Raw genomic sequence first — 6,418 nt, 5'->3', positions numbered from 1 at the left:
CCCCCCCCCCCCCCCCCGAAATAAGGGGGGAGGTGGGGAGGACAGGGTACTGGAAGTGAGAATGGCCTTCATCTGCAGAGATCTAGGAAACCCGAATTTCCAGTGTTAGCACTGGAAGCCTTCGGAGAGGAGGAGGTGAAACTGAAAAGTTTAGGAAGGACGTAGGCTGAGGAAGGCAAAGATGAGCAAGGTGTAACAGGGATGTCAGAACCAAAGAGAGGTGAGCAATATGAAAAACAATAATAATAACAATAACTGATTGAGGAACAGAGATAGTTGAGAATAGCAACAGCTGTTACTGTTGCGGCCGTAGGACCCAGAGGTCCCCCCAGAAAGAGGTGGGGGGAGGGCCCTAGAAGAGCCCAGGGAGGGGTTCCACTCCCGCTGGACTGAAAGTAGTGTGCAAACTGCAGGGAAATGGGACATTGGTGGAGCAATCCTACCAAGCTGAATGATGAGAACCTGGGAAGTTTACCCTAGCAGATCCATTGGTTAAATTGCAGCTAGGAGAGCAGGATAAAGAGGTTTATTTTCTGGTGGGGACAGGGTGCTTCTTACCACCATTCATGATTTTGCAGCAGTAGTAGGAGCTACTGCCCAACAAGAAAGAGCTTACCTTTTTGGGATTAATTAAATATAGACTGAGAAATATGCCAGGTTCTCCAAAACGGTTACTCTGGCAAGACTTATTAGAATAAAAGAATGCAGGGATTAAATTCAATAAAACTGGAGCTAAGGGTCAAACAATATTAAAATTGTAAGTCTGGCTTTAACACAAACTGGGAAAAACAATGTTTTACCCTCAGAAGTTACAGAAATCTTAAATAAGGTATGCTTAGGAGTGTGGATATCGGGAATACCTGGCAGAGCCAAAATGCAACCTTAAGTTAAAAGCAAGAGCTAGCCCAGTCAGGGTAAAGCAGTGCCCTTTGAGGATATGTGACTATAGAAAGATAAAAGAAATAATAGATAACTTTTGGAGTTTGGATTACTCAAGTGCATAAACTCTGTGATGGCAAATCCATACACTTTATGAACCAAGTTAAAAAATGAGTAGGTGGAGTTTACGTTCTGGATTTGAAGGAGCTAATGAAAATCCAACTAATTAAAGGTGATAAACCTTCCTCCTCACCTGTTGCATCAAAAGTTTCAGCTATTAAAGGCAAACGCTTTACTGCTCAATTGAGGAACAATAGTAAGACTACATCGCGTATTGCCTTGTGGTGTTACCTACGTGACCATGGAGAAGACATGAGTAAGTCACATAACCAAAACACTCCTGTACTATGAACATGGTTGAGAGAATTACAAAACAGGTCAATCACCAGTGCAGTTGCTCCAGTTACCACAGATAATGAACAGAAGGGCCCTGCCCTCAGTCATGGAGGGGAAAGGGATAATAGAGTTCATTGGACTGTGTGGATAAACTGTCACGGAGTTATCTAGATCAATCTATGCCCCTGACAGGGGGGCAGTAGGCCCATGGGCCCCCTGGCTCCCAAAAATGGGAAGGGAAAAGGGAAAGAGGTAGGGCAATGGGAATGGGAGCTGGGCTCAGAGAGGGGGAAAAACAACGGACCAGCAGCAAGGATCTAAGGAGGAAAACTTATTTTACTAACAATGATACTGGAATGCAAAATATCACAATATAATACAATGTAATTGAAATTGAAGCTAATAAATCAATTAAAATGAGAAAGTTTTTGAAACCAAAATGGCTACTTGAATGAAGGTGCACGGCATGGAAGCACACCAACCCCTCTGCCTGGCAGTGAGAGAGTGAGAGTTATGTGCTAACCATGGTGGAAGCAACCACAGGGTAGCTTGAAACATATGCGGTACCCCATGCTACTGCCCGAAACACCATATTGGGTCTGGAGAAACAAGTTATCTGGCGACATGGTGTCTCGCTCCAATTTATAGGAGGGAGAGGAGGTTCTTTGAAATATGTATGCCCGGCGTGAGATTAAGAAACAACGGTTCAAATGTTGGTCCGACCAGTTTATTACAAATGTTAATAAGGGAGATGGGGAAAGGGGAGGACGGACGCTATTAAGGATTGGGGTGATGGGGAAGGGAAGGCGAGCGATAGAAAAGATAGAAAGAAGCAAGAATTGCGTAAAGCGGGGATAGTCACCACCAGGATCCGGCAGCAGTCCCGTTGCACGATGTTCCGACGGTCCGAGGCCGAAGGGCAGGAGCAGCGAGGCCGGTCTTGGGCAACGAGAGGGTGCAGGTCGGGGAGGAAGCAGCAGGTCTCAGGTAGCAGGCCCAGGGAAGTCCGTCAGCAAACGGTCCGTAGAGAAGGATCGGAAGGCAGGAAGCTCGTGTCGTGGTGAGAGATCATGAAAGATCAGCCTCTGTGTTGCGGTGAGAGATCAGCCTCCACCGTTGTGGTGAAGGATCAGATGGCAGAGAACCCCTCAAGTCTGTCGTGGTGAGAGATAAGCCCCCACCGTTGCCGTAGTTGTGGTGAAGGATCAGCTTCCACCGTTGTGGTTACTGGACCCTCTTTTATCCTCCATTTTCTGCTGCCTACGTGACATTCCTGGGGGCTTGAGCAAGAGTCCTGTGCATACCTCCTGAGATGGCCATTTTCCTTGAGATAAGTCCACACAAAAAGACCGTTTCCCGGCCATTAGCGGCAGCTTATCTCTCTCTCGATGCCCCTGGCCTTGTCCATCTGTGCTCCTTAAAGGATTTCACAATCCCTAGCCAGGACCTGTCCATCAGTGTCCTCAAGACAAAAGATTTCTCTGCCTTTGCCCAGGACTTGCCTGGACTTGTTCCTCAGCAAACTTTGAGTCAATGATATAAAAGAATAGTCTCTTACACATGGTACCCCAGAGAGAGTCGAATCAGATAATGGGACTCATTTCAAAAACTCTCTTATAAATACATGGGCCAAAGATCATGGCACTGAGTGGATTTATTGTATCCCCTATCATGCACCAGCTTCTGGTAATATTAAACGATACAATGGGTTGTTAAAAACTATGCTGAAAGCAATGGGTGGTGGAACATTTAAGCACTGGGAGAAGCATCTGGCAGAAGCCACCTGGTTGGTCAACACTAGGGGATCTATCAATCGTGATGGTCCTACCCAATCCAGCTCCCTACATACTGTCAAGGGAGATAAGGTCCCTGTAGTATATGTAAAGAGCATGGTGGGAAAAGCAGTTTGGGTCCTTCCAGCCTCTGGAAAGGGCAGACCTCTCCGTGGAGCTGTTTTTGCCCAGGGACCTGGGTCCACTTGGTGGGTGATGCAGAAAGATGGGGATGTTCAATGTACCACAAGGGAATTTGATGTTGGGAGAGTGCAGACAGTAATTTTTGTATATATATGTATACAGACTGTGGGATAAGGAAGGTTGTTGTATTGCTAATGAGTGGTAAAGCTCCAGACTTGGAGAAAGATTTTTGAAGCCCTAAAGAGCCACTTAAAATCTCAATCTGATACTCCCAGTCTGCCTGAGGGCAAGGGAGTGTCTGGTCACTCTACAGATCAGCCAGCAATGCCATCGGCTCCCCTGCTACCACCATCGGATGAGGTTTTTGCTGATTGTAGCCCCAGAACAAGAGCCACGCTGGGAAGCTTTATCGTATAATGTCCTGCTGGACTTGCGACGCACAGTCACACCCATGCCCCCATGTGAAGTATTGGCAGGCTCAATTGATTTATTCTCAGGCGGTGCTGGCTGTGCCCATGGAAAGGGGGGTGCAGGGTTTGGATCCACACAGAAGTTTGACGTTTAAAAAACTGTTTTTTCACCATCTCTCTGGACTCCCTCGATGCTCCTAGGTTTGCTTTTTCTGTCCTCTCTGTAAAGCATCAGCACGAGACCAGCAGTATAATTGGACGGTATTACCTCAGGGCATGAAAAGCAGCCCTACAATCTGTACAGATAATGTCTTGGGATATATATCCCAGAAAATATTACAGTTTTTACAATCATGAGAAAGTAAACATCTCACAGACATACCATACTTGCTTACAAGATAAGCCACAGTTGAGTATAACCATAGCATCCTTAAAACTATGCCACTTAAGGAAAAAAGTGGGAATGGAGAAGGCACTTCTAGCAAGAAGGCTTGCTAAAATGTAAATCGACGATGTGATGACAGAGGACCACCGATAACTGATACAAAATGAGGGTTAATGAGGAAAGAGTGAATATTCATGGAAAAACTATGATACTGGTAAAGAATCTGAAATCAGGTTAATGGGAAGGCCCATTCCCACTGATAACTTGGAGGAGAGGAAGAATCCTTAGGATAAACTGTACTGGTTGTTGTCAATCTCTTTTTGATTTTTAAATGTTTATGGTATATGAAAGTGTAAATGTAAATGGTATATGGTAATATAATCGTTAATGACATACAGAAATGTAATTGTTAATGGTATATGGAAGTGGAATTGTTAACAGTATACAGAAGTGTAAATGTGAATGCTATATGGTTGTGTAAACATGAATGCTATATGGAAGTGGAATTGTTAATGGTAGATGGAAGTGTAACTGAGGGTGCGAGTAGTGGAATTGTGAAAAACAAACAAACAACAACAAAAAAGAGCAAGAAAGAAGTTGGGAAGAACAGTAGCAGATGCATGAGAGAATGGCTCTAGGACCCAGAGATTTCCTCATGAAGAGCTGAAAAAAGGGTGCCTAGCAGGGTCCAGGAGGGTTCTGCTCTCATGGAATAGAAAAACAGTGCAAAAAGCAGCACTGGATTTGGTAACAGATTTAATAACAGCTAAGGGTAAAGCAAGAAACAATGGGAGTAAGCGACAATAGCTGTACATACTTTCTGTAAGTATAGAGATCTAACTTAGTGGTTTGTTCTATTTTGTGAGCAGGTGTTCCACCTGGGCTCTGTATCTTGCACTGGCCATGCAGATGTGGAGCACAAGTGGAAAAAAACCCTGCAGACCCTGACAAAAATAAAAGGAAGAGAGAATCTGTGATGGGTGAGAAAGGAAAAGTGCACTTTGAAGCAGGGGACACCCTGTTGGCACTGCCTATCGCATCCACCGCTGGTGTGTTCCCTATCTCTCCTTTTGGTGGATTGCCATCTTTCAGGTGTCAATAAGTAATAACACATTAGCTTAGAAAGTTTCCATTTCCCATTTATGGAATTGTCTAAAATAAATGCCTGTGTGAGTGTGTATATATCGACTCAAAAAATCGTGACTTAAGTAACTTTTTTCTTAATTGGTTAACATAGACTACTGTTTGTATTCTAAAGAACCCATCGTTTATTCAGCCTGTTAATTCTAGTTTAGCTACTTTTAGAATTGTTTCTGAACCGCGCTTCTTATTCTATTAATAGAAAAGGGGGAGATGTGGGATAAGGAAGGTTGTTGTATTGCTAATGAGTGGTAAAGCTCAACAATAACTTGAGCCAGACGTAAGCACCCACAAGGCGCCTAGCCCTTGCATGTAACCAGTCTTGGTTGGGGGGGGGGGGGGGGGGTTGGGGTTGGGGGGGAACTGTTGTGTTGCGCAGGTATATAAGGCTCTAAGCACCTACAATAAACCCCTTTTTGTTCTGCACCAGCAAAGGAGTCCGCACCTCTTTCGCCACACCCGCAAGGGAACATAAGGGAGCATAATGCCCTCTTGCAACAACAGACGTGTGTGTAATGCATTTTAATTTTTTTTTTGTATATATGTATGTATATTAAGCATGATGTAGTGATGTAGAATAAGGGGTGGAATATCATGGTTTTATAATTTTGCTATCAGTATTCTACATCATAACAACATGTACAGCACAGGTAATTAAAGAGTTAATAATCCAGTTTCGTGGACTGACAACTTTCCGGATACCTGGTTCTCTGAAGAGAAGAACTACATATCCCATGGGACTTCACAGTCACAGAGGAAGATAATTCACAGGAAGAAGTCACAGAATCTTGCTCTGCCTGGCTGTGTGTGGGTGTGCTTCCAGTTGTGCGCCTCCGGTTCAAAGTAGGCTTTTCGGTTTTCGGACACTCTCTCTTATTTTATTTGATTTATTAGCCTCAATTACAATTACTTTGCATTATATTATGTTATCTTGCATTCTGATATCATATTCAGTAAAATTAAAGTTTTCTTTCTTAGATCATTGCCACTAGTTTTTTTTTTTGGGGGGGAGGGGGCAGCTCCCATCTCCCTACCCTTCCTCTTCCCTTCCCATTTTGGGGCCATGGGCCCACGGGCCTGCTGCCCCCCTGTTGCGGGCATAGGTTGATCTAGGTAACTCTGTGACAGCCCCTCTCTCTTTGTCAATCGCTGGTACCCGTTGCACATAAAAATATATCAGTTGTGCAATATGGGCGCCTGATGGCACATGACAAGGAGGCATTGGCATCCACACCATAATTTTAATCTCCCCTAAGAAATCTGTCTATGATCCCCAGTAATACAAAGAGACC

This window comes from Gallus gallus, chromosome W, assembly GCF_016699485.2.
Source record: "Gallus gallus isolate bGalGal1 chromosome W, bGalGal1.mat.broiler.GRCg7b, whole genome shotgun sequence".
Classification (NCBI taxonomy): Eukaryota; Metazoa; Chordata; class Aves; order Galliformes; family Phasianidae; genus Gallus; species Gallus gallus.
Note: the sequence above shows the minus strand (reverse complement) of the source record.